Raw genomic sequence first — 11,683 nt, 5'->3', positions numbered from 1 at the left:
GACTTTCCTCGCAAGAAAGCAAAATATTATCAGAACAACATACTGTCCCGAATTTTCATTTAAATATCAAAAAATAAATCCATCTACACTGTTTTCTTTTCCTGTTATATTTAATAAAAGAAATACTTTAATAAACGTAATTAATTTTTCTTAATTGTTCTGCTGTTTGACTCCCCTACCTGAATATTCAATAATTTCCAAACCCATTAATTGTTACTTCTTAAAACAAATATGGGATCTACTGCTGCTAGAAGATAATGCTTATGTGTTTTCGTTGCAAAAATTTATTTATTTTATTATTTGATTTATTTAGTTTATTATTTTGGGGTAATTTCATTAAAGCCTGAACAAGATGTAGAATGAATACTACACATGGTGAAAATATCATCTGTTGCAGACATATAACATATATCATATTACATGGTATTGTAAAAAAGAAAGTTAAAGAAAAAAATTAGCGCGTTTTTGTGGAGAAGACCGAAAACTTGAAGTGTTGTCCTTGCCGGGAGCCTGCGGGGTTTACTTAGTGTATTCACGGTTTTGCCCGGCGTGCTGTGTGGTAGTAGAGTTGCGCACTCTAGGAACAATTGACGACGGTGGACGCATAGTACCGAATGTGTAACAAGGGCAAGATTTTTCTTCATTTAACATCTGCGCTTTAACAAGGTATCTAGTATTTTACTTGTAGTTACTGTGGCGATGTGTATAAATTTCTGAATAATGAGGAATAATTCGTTACATTGTTCTGTTGTTCAATATATTGAAGGTTCTCTTTTGTTCTTGATTTTTGTTGCCTTCTGTTAAGCCTTAAATCAGATATAGGTTTCTCTTACGGTTAGGGTTAGCGTTTTAGTTTCGTATACTGAAATGTTGAATCTCTTAAGGTATTTGTTTGTGATTGGTGTTATGAGTAGTACATGCATAAAATGTAATAGTTGTAGTTAGTAAAGTAAAGAACATGCAGATCTTTGTCATAGTTTAGGACAGTAGTAAAATATATTTCCGTGATCTTTTCAGAGCACGTGTTAACCAAAAAACATTAAGTATTGTAATAATCTCATGTTCACTACTCGTTATATTCATGTAGAAATAAATGTCAACATTTCACTGAAAATTTGCAGTACATGGTTTGTTTATCATATTCGATTACATAAGACACGAAAGTTTTCCCATATATTAATTTAATTTTAATTGGATTCTGCAGACACTGGAAATGGTTTCTTATTTCGCTACCGACGCCCATTACTAAACCAACTTCATACACATTACGCTATGAAGCGATGATGTTTGTTACTGGAGTATAAAGATAACATTTCCAGCGATTAGCGTATACCTTCGTCATATTTATCGTAGTTTTCATTTATTAAGTCCTTGGATAAAAGGGCGTATCATTTTAACAAATAAGCATGAGTTTAAATTTCATATGTAATACGGCATTGCATGAAAACAGACTCCTGACTAATTTTTGAAGAAAAATCATGTTATGTAGTAGCATTAGTGGCAGCGAATGTCGTAAATCTCATGCAGCAGGAATGTGGGTGTATATTATTATTATTATTTGACACCTCCAGGGAGTCCAAAGACTCATCAAAGGAGTGTAGAAAAACTTGTACAATTCTGAATTATACTTTTTTTCTACATGTTCCAAAACATGTATATTTACATTTTTTTTTCTAAAGGAAAATGCAAAAATCGTATTTTTTTTTTTTATTAAGATGTAGAATTTTAATTAAGTTCAGTGTTTCACAACCAGTTCTATGATGACATAGCCCATCTCTAATAACACACATGTTCACAGCATAGCTCCTGGATATAAAACTCAAATTAAATGCATATTTCTTATATTTGACCCTTTTTTTAAAAAAAAAAAAAATTAAGATTATTCATTTTGGAAATGGAAGCTGTGTGCTATGAACATGGTTGAGTTTACGTGTAGTAAAAAAGCAAAAGAGAAAATTCCATTATCAAATAATGCAATTTGTGATCAGATTCGAGAAATGTCAGAAAACATACGTTTCCTCCACTACCTGTATGGACATTCACATGGAAGCCTAAAAGAACAAAAGCCAGCTTGTGATAATGCATGTGATCAACAAAATAACATTTGGATAAAATTTTTTGGTAGCTACATTGCGAGATTGTTTGATATAATTAAACATAGTGCTAATTTATGTGACAAATACAGATATTAACTTTCAGATGAGTGAAGAATCATAAGTATCTGACACAATTGCCTCATGGAAAATATTCAGCATCAAATGCTGCACCAGTATCTGTTTGTTATTATGGGAAATCACTTCTGTATTTTAATCCAAAATGCATTAGTAAAATAAATAACTAGGATTTCATGTTAACCATACTGACATAATTTGAAATACATTTGATGAAAAATAAAACATGAATAATAATACTGGCCTCTTGTCATAATTTCTGAAATAGGGCCATGTTAAAAAACAAAACAAAAACATATTACTTATTGGTTGTTTTCTCAAGCATTACACTGCTTGAGACATAATGAGACGTGTGCCTCAGTTAACTTGGAGTTGAAAATCCAAAAAAAGAATGTTTATATAGGGATTAATCAGATTAGAAGGAATTATGAGAAATTCCTCTGAGTTTGGATATCAATAGCTATGAAAGAATCGGAATGGGATGCTGGTACTCCTAAACTATCCACCCCTATAGTTTGAGCTGATTCTACAGAAAGATGTGCTCTCAAAAAATAAAATAATATATATTAATGTGTATGTATACACTTTTCACAATAACTGAACTTCATTGTGTAAACTAACCTTTCATAAATGAACAGAACCCTGGGGCATGCCACTGGTTACCTCTCTTTTTTTGAGACACTGCTTCATCATACACAACCTGTTGGTATCATTCAGAGAGCCAATCTCCAATCCATCTAATCAATATACTATCCATTCCCATCTTCTGCAGCTTGTACATCACTTACTACATGATAAGTTGTACATCAACATGTGGTAATCTGTCAGATGCTTTTGAAAAATCCAAGAATATTGCTGTATACAATTCTCCTCTATGTAACACACATTACTTTATGGGTTTGCTTTTTTATTTGCTTGTATAAACTTATGCTGCTCTTGCAAATTGACACATCAGTTTTATACCAAATGATCTATATTCCCAGATTGACTATGCTATCTTGAATTTGCATTCATCTTTGACTTTATTACAGATTAAGATTTAGACCAGTATGTTCACTTGCTTCAAACATAGTCTTGCAGATGTTCTTACACTTGATACTATATGCGGTCATTCTGAACTAAAGTTAACTTTTTTAACTTTTTTTTTTTTTTTTGAGATATCAAATGGGAATGACAACTTAAGTGCAGATGATAGAGAGCTAACAGAGGCAGATGTAATTGTTGAGCTATTAAGTGACTATTTTGCAAGGGTATTATCTAAGTGAAGATATTGTTATGGCAGAGGTGACAGGGACTGATATAAGATCAGAAGTTGATTAATTGGAGGTACTTAGGATATTGCAGAATCTGAATACAGATTGGATGGGATATTGACTCGCATTTTAAGAGAACATCAAGGGGAACTGGCAATGCCTTTAACCAGGCTGTTTTAAGTCTTAACTCTGGATCTGTGCCTGGACCGCTGCTGTTATACACAAGGGAATGGCTATACAATGATACTGCTGGATAGCAAAGTCCTAAGAGAATGGAAGGAGAGCAAAATAATTCCTTTGCATACAGGGGGATGTAAGTATGGTATTAAATTATAGACCAATCAGTATCTCAGAAGTCATGATAAAGTTGGTCAAAAGTGAATCCAGGAATGGGTGGATAAGAATATGATACTCTGAGGGGCAGCATGGCTTTGTGAAGGATTGCCATGTCTTAGTAATTTACTGATTTTTTTATAACAGAGTAACAGCTGAGTTGAATGAAGGGAATGGCTATTGATAGTGCTGGATTTTGCAAAGCTGTTTGACAGGATACCAATTGGAACTCTGTTATGCAAATTGTGGTGATATGGACAGGAGGGTGGATGGCTGGCTGCCTGCCTGCCTGCCTGACTGACAGTATGGAAAAAACATAATGGATGTCTGTTTAATGTGGAAAAGTGTCAAGTTATGCATTTTGGGATACAAAGATTGCAAGCTGTGTACCACATTGAGGGAACTATACTCAGGAAATTGATGAAGACAGGGATTTGGGGCTAGTTGTAATAGTAAAGAGAGTTGAAGTTTGAGGACATATTATTAAAGAAGCCAGGATAGCTCACAGAATTACTTGGTTATTGAAGAACACACTAACAAGCAGAGTTAAGAGAGTTATAATTTCACTTTATAGGTGTGATACAACTACATTTGGATTACTGTGCTCAGGTCTAGTGAAACCGAAGTCAAAGAAAGGAAAAAAGGTATATTGTGCGATTTCTGTTGCAACTGGTTACATATTTCCTACACGAAAATAAATGAATTGGCACACAAGCTCTTCACCGATCTTAACCAGCCCCACTTCTGTATGATGTGTCTCCCTTCCATAAAACAGATACTAAACTAGGCAGAAGAGTTGAAAACCTCGAGTAACAGCCTAATACTATGATCGATATTTTCTCCTCCAAAATCGGAAAGTTGGAAACTAAGCTTGAGATGCTCCTTCAGGATATGGAAGTCTTCCTATGTGGATAGATTGTGTTGCCAAAGCTGGTTGATAAGTGAAAAAAAAAAGGGGGGGGGAATACAATTGAAAACATTTAAGTTACTTAAAGGATTTTATACGGTTGATGGAGGGAGAAATGTTTCAGTATTTGGCTAAAGGGGGCTTGAACAAGTGGTCATCCTTGGAAGTTGGGTAAGAGTGTGAAGACTAGATTATTTGCTTGGAGAGTGGTGATGAATGGAATAGGTTGCCTGAATCAGTTGTGCTTTGTCTGTTAATTTCAAGGAGATGTACAATAGATATTGTGTTGATAGTTTGGGTCTCTCACAGTGTGTCTTAGGACTGTGGAGGTCCTCGGGCAGTAATAATATTTCAAAAAAATTGGTTGAGAAGGCCAAAAAAGCATTGTCATTTTCATGGACATTCACTGAATGCTGTGCCTGATGTAATTTCAAACGAATGTTATACAACCATTCATATAACACGAAAGGCTGAATCTAATTAAGAAATGTCATTAATAGTAGGGTTTTCCTCCCACAAAATATAAAACTCTGTTGAGTGCACATGCATGACATTCACTCTGTTTTTAGTGCATCAACATATAGTTTAAAAACTTTTTTTTTTTTTGAAAATTTCTCCTCTTTAAATGTCAGCATGCTAGTTGACATTAGCCCATATTCAGATGACACTTGATTCATTTCTGTGCATAGTTAGAGTTCAAGGGATTACCAGGGTTATGTTCTGCCAAGCAAGTTTCAAATTAAGAGGAACCAAACCACATCTTGCAACCAAATGTTTGGTGTAAAATAAAGCATAGTAATCAGATAGTCATCTGCAGTGCCTTGCTTTCACAGAAAATGTCATTTTCTTTACTATGATGGATCAGGGATGTGTGTGTGTGTGTGTGTGTGTGTGTGTGTGTGTGTGTGTGTGTGTGTGTGTGTGTGTGTGTGTGTGTGTGTGGTTGTTTAAGTGAAGTTAAATTCTGAACAACAATTGAAAGCATTGATGAGGTATTTTTAACAGAATGTTGAGGGAAAAAAACAAAAAAAAAAACTTGCATCATTTAGTGTTTCAGACAGTACTTGTCAGTATTGGCTCTACCAGTGTTTGGGGTGGTGGTGTTCTTATAGCTAATGGTTGGTGAGTATGTATGTGTACTCTCTTCCATGGTTAGGTATTTGTCATACTCTTAAATGGTTGATATTTTGGGCAATTTTAAATTCCTCCTTGGAATTTTTAGTCAACCAATTTTTTTTTGTGGAATCTGAAATTCTTCTCTAAATGCTTCCTTGATGTTTTAAACACACAACAAAGAAATGGGATGAGAAGTTACTGAAACCTCAGTGCAGTTTGATGAACACATTAAACATTATTGTAAATGAAAGCAAAATAGTGGAGGAAAAAGATGAGCTTAGAAAGTTCCATGAAATCATTAACTAAAAGGAAAATTTATTATTTGCTAAATGGAGAAGTGAAAAATACCTGCTTATTGGAGGCCCGAAGTGGCTTGAAAAAAGTGCCTTGTTTGGTCTCTAGAGCATGGTTTCCAGACTATGTAAAAATAAATAAAAATTATAGAAAAATATATAAAATTGATAGAAATGGAAAAAAAATTACAATGAGAATCTGATAATTGGAGAAGAAAAAAAAATTAATTGAAAGAAACAATGCAAGCAAACTTACTGTAGTTAACATCTAGAACAATTAAATTAGTTTCAAACTAATTTTTTGTATTGCTAATATTATCAGTAGACTGGGTCTATTTTTATTCTGAATAACAAATTTTTATGCTAGTCTCATCCACAAAATTTGGAACCTGTAGTACATTATTGCTGTAAATGGGCCAGATGGGGATAGAAGAAATTTTATTTTAAGAGACTAAACCTAACTGATATGCTACTTCAGACTTGCTCATGTAAAATGTCATGTAAGATAATGTGGTCTGTATTGCCTCCTTCTACATTTAAAAAATAAGGCTTTATATCTACATTAAGTACAACTTAGAAAACTTCATTACTTTTGAATGCAATTTTACCACGTCTTTATGTTCTGCTTGCACAATAATATGCTATAAACCACAGAGAACATAATTATTCCCTGCTGAATGTACTTTGTGATTGGTTTATCACAAGTAAGTACTCCAACACCATGAATATGTTGCAACCAACCATCAACTGAAGTATGATATACTTGTAACTCTAAAACACTTGTAGCTGTTAATTTCATTGCTGACCTAATACTATTCATGAGTTTTCAAAATAGGTTTTTAAAGTTTATATCTGTTAGCCTTGGGTTATTAACTTATTATATGATGGGGGGAGGTCTAAAAGTTCTGATAAACACCTAGAACAAAAATGATATTAAAGCAACTGATATAACCACAAGAAAGAACATAAAGGATATAAGAACATAAATTATATTCATGACTTCTGTTAGTATGTTCTTTCTTGTGGTTATATCAGTTGCTTTAATATCATTTTTGTTCTAGGTGTTTATCAGAACTTTCCAGATTCCCCTCATATATATATATATATATAATAATAATACTTATTATTAGCCTATCAAAGGATTTGAAATTTCGTGTATAAAGTTACTATACTTTTTATGGAGTCACTTCTTACAGTGGATTGACCTCTCTAGGTTGGGGTGGCGATTCAACCATTGTAATGCACTGAGACTTTCCATTTCCAAGGGAAAGCCTTAAATGTGTATTTTCTATATATATATATATATATATATATATATATATACAGGGTGTTCGGGATAAATTTGACATATTTATAATTAATTATATTTTTCCGTAAGTTACATGTATTAACACACACTTCTCTTCATTTAAAAGTTTGGACCCTTCTTCATTCATATACAAGATGTCAGAAAGGATGGATAGCTGGAACCCACCTGAATCATGGAAGAGAATAACTTGTATCATGATGATTCGTGCCCGCCATCAAAATAAGGATATTACGACTGCTGCCCAATGCTCCCTGAATACAGTAAAAACAATCAGGCATGAACTAGAGACTTGCAATGGTGACTACGAGGATGTAGCAAGAAGAAAGATCCCTAGCAGACGATCTGATTGCGTTCGTACAGCAGAATTCCTCGCAAATCTGCAGGAACAGGTGTTGAAGAACCCTGGCATTGGAATTCGGGCTTTGTTCGTGGAGTTGCTAACTGTAGTCAAGCCCTGGATAACAAGGGTAGCCAATGGTAAGCCGTATGTATGGCAGCAGGATTCGGCCCCTTGCCACACCTCTGGGAAAAGTCAAAAATGGTTGTCTGAAAATTTCTACGACTTCACCAGTCCAAATGTTTGGCCTCCAAACTCCCCAGACCTTAACCCCATGGATTATTTTGTATGGGGCGCAGTTGAAAAAGACACCAATCGCACTTCCAGTAATACAAAAGCCCAGTTAATGGATAAAATTAAAACAGTTTTTGCAGCCCTTCCCAGGGAGACTGTAGCATCAGCTTGTTCGAGGTTCTGAAGCAGAATTGAAGCTGTGATCGATGCTAATGGTGGTTATTTTGAGTAAATCTTGTTGATAGTATTGTAATTAACTCTGCCTGTAATGTTTTTTTGTCAATTCATTAAATTTAATAGATACAAAGAAGATTTTCTTTTTCCTTACGAAACTGTCAAATTTATCCCGAACACCCTGTATATATATAAAAGCTTTACTTCTCTCTCTCTCTCTCTCTCTCTCTCTCTTCTCCTGTAGAAGCTTAATTCTCCATTAATTATATTTAATGCAGAGGGATGCATTTATCATAAATTACATTTATTTATTATTCCTAGCTGGGTTTTATATTTGCAGGGTGAAAATCAGATTCCAGGAGAAAAATCTGGCTACATTCAGTTAAAGAGATCCAGTTGATTTTATAAGACAGTAATGTGTAATTCCAATTTCCTCCCTACCTTTTAAAAAACATTTTGAGGGCTTTTCACTTTGCATTTAAAGTCTCATTCATAAGAACAGCTATGGGGGGAGGGATAAGGTTTTCTTCTTATAGTGTCTGTTTTTTCATGTTTTTGTGTGTAATATAGTTTGAATATAATGCTTTTTTCATGATTGCAAACTGTATAGAGAATCCTGCAGTTTACAGACTTGTTTCATAGTCATCTAGATAACACAAAGAGCAGCATTATTGTTAACATCCTTGTTAAAAATAAAAGTATGAAAATGATCTGAGGATACAAAGGTTTTGTACCTGTTTCTAGTCTTTCTCATAGAAGAAAAGCTAACAGACAAGGGATTCCTCACTGTCTGCTCTAAATATCCCATTTTTGTCATCTTAATATCATTAACTTATGACCAAATAACTTCATTTCATATAAACCCAACTGATATTTTGGATGGGGGGTATATACATTTTTTTTAAATACGCTCACACAAGGCCTATATATAGGAAGTAAATGCTGTGGGAGAAGTTTGCATAGTTCTTAGCCAATTTGCCTGTTTTGTGATAAAATCTGAGTTTCTTCTAATGAAAAAAAAAAACCCTGCCACAACTGAGAGTACCTACATAACTTCAAAAAAGCAGGATTCAAACCCAACCAGGGATATTGACTGAGCTATGGAGGCCTTTACACGTTTCTCATATTACATTTGGTTCCTATATACAGCATTTTTACAGTGGAATTTGATTAATCCTGGCATAATTTCCTATCCTTTTTAATTACTGTGTAATAATTGTGAAATACACCTTAAAAATATTCTGACATGAATATACTTTGATAAGAGATAATAAAATTTTTGTTTTATTCATTTTTAATTTTGTTATTTAATGAAAAGACAATCATTTGTTTCATTTCAAATAGTGTCAGTGGTATAACTTATCAATAGCTTATCAAAAATAATTTCATGTACCATGTTTCTAACTGTAATAATTATATGCATATTATAGTTTCCTGACTTAAATGACTGGTATTAAAACTTTGCATTACCAATATTTGTGCAGTTTCATTAAGAGGTTTGTATGAGTTTGCAGTTAATGGCAGATATCATGTTTTTCATATCTGGACAGAAAGAAATTGCATATAGGTCTTTTCAACTGAAATTGAGTTGCATCCTCCAAGGACAGTTTAAAACATCTATTTATCTTCTACACAGACTGGTCAGTACATTTGGTATTCAGTTGAATAATTCTGCCAGTACACTCATCTTAGATCTGAAAAGGCAAATTAATCAAGGAATCCTTTAACATTATTGCCATTAATTCTAAACACCTTAGTGTTTATTTGGTAGTATTTACATATAACTTTACATATATATGACTGTTGAATAATGGTTTTTTGACTCTACCAGAGAGATGTAGTTAAACTATGCGAACTTATTTTAAATTGTTTGATAAATAACATACAGGTAACTTCATTTTGAATTATCACTCCTCTCCTATCTACATGTATTAAGAAATCAGTTTGTATGTAGTGTCTTCTTCCTTATTATTCATCCCAACTAAGAATTAAACAATGGACTTATCTATCCTGTTTCTCTAATAGAAACCACTCTTGTTGCCTTCATATACAACTGTTAATTTCCTAAATAACAGCCTACATATCCTATCAAATATACACAGCTCCAAAATGGAATATATCACATTATTATTTGAGATAACTACACACAAGACATTCTCAACAGAAATCATTGTTTTGAGGCTCTGGTCATTAATATTTAATATCATTTTGTGTGGCAAATATCTGCTATCCCTGTATATCTTTATCTCCTATTTGAGATCTCCAGAACCATAATAAAATAAGATAATGAAATGTAACTATAATAAACTTTTATGGTTTAAACTACTGTTCATGTTAATAATAACAATCCGTATCCAAAATGAGCATCTATATCAGTACAGTGAATAATTGCTAACATTAAAGGAGATAGCAAAAGGATTTATATAACATATATAACATACAAGTATATGCATATTTGTTCTGTGAAGACCTGCATACATCCATGACTTATACATGATTCACACTCATGGCTTTTTTTCCAGTAATCAGGCAATGGATTTTTATTAGTCCTTAGAACAGAACTTGGTCTCAAGAATAAGTTAAACTAAACCTGGTGAAGATCAAAGATGAGCTTAGTAAAGATCTCAGAGCACTATGAAAACTATAAATGGGATCCATTTCAAGGGACCTTCACTGAATACTTGTTCTAGTGAAGGGTAAAAAAAATCCATTAAGTGTTTCATTAGATTTTTATCAATTTATTTTAGTGACCTTCCAGAAATGCTGTATACTGTGCTAAGTTAGAAGGCTGTTAATCAGTGGTGCAGGTCATACTATTAGAGTATCCTCTTCTAAAAAGCAAAAAAAGTAAATTATTATTTTTGAATAGGGATTGTTATTTCTTTGGGTGATATGCAACCACCATTAGGATGACCTAATGAAGACAATTAAAAACATTGATGAATGTATTTTTGTTGTAGGCTGTTAATAATAACCAACAACAAAAGCTGCTGACACTATAAACCATTATTATAAACACTTAAGCCATCTGTCATATTTGCACAGCATTCAGAACACTGAAGATGCCAGTTCATATTTTAACTCTTGCTCCTCTCCATTAGTTTTGTGAAATGCAGTAATTTATCTGTATCTTGTTATAGGGTTCAAGATGACCAGAATAGAGAAGACTTTATATATTACCAAAAAATTGGACACTTTTTTTCTTTTTTTTTTGCATGAATGCAGCAATCTTCTCTTGTGTTATTCTGGTCATATTTTATATTTGATTCAGAATAGCAATGTGTTTATGATTAGGCTTTATCTTGATACACAAGCATCTCTCTCTCTCTCTTTACTATTAGTGATTTCTCCATCATTTGAAAAAGCTGTTGTCAAAGATACATCTTTCCTTTGGAGTTTCATCTAGTGTCTTGGCACACTGAAACACATACTACATATAGTATTTATAGTCCAAGTAATATCTTGTTCTACATAAAGACCTTTGAGTCAGACCAGAAAACTTATTGTTGAAATTTTTTTTCCCTCATCCTAAATCAGATATATCTTATAAAGCTAA

General features: G+C 33.2%; 1 protein-coding gene across 4 annotated transcripts in view; it reads left to right on the top strand.

Annotated features, from left to right (window-relative positions):
* Positions 1–551: 551 nt before the first annotated feature.
* rin (ras GTPase-activating protein-binding protein 2) overlaps positions 552–11,683 on the top strand; it is a 133,318-nt gene continuing 122,186 nt past the window's right edge. For 3 of the 4 annotated variants that reach the window (XM_090399346.1, XM_090399354.1, XM_090399332.1), the window contains exon 1: positions 571–666. The gene's annotated coding sequence lies outside the window, so the exon portion shown is untranslated. Of the gene's footprint in view, positions 667–11,683 lie in introns of all 4 variants that reach the window. The other variant, XM_090399340.1, reaches the window with a different exon arrangement.

The sequence above is a fragment of the Typopeltis vanoorti genome, chromosome 1, assembly GCF_054136105.1.
Source record: "Typopeltis vanoorti isolate ZY-2024b chromosome 1, IOZ_Tvanoo_1.0, whole genome shotgun sequence".
Lineage (NCBI taxonomy): Eukaryota > Metazoa > Arthropoda > Arachnida > Uropygi > Thelyphonidae > Typopeltis > Typopeltis vanoorti.
Note: the sequence above shows the minus strand (reverse complement) of the source record. Positions and strands in the feature narration are given on the sequence as shown.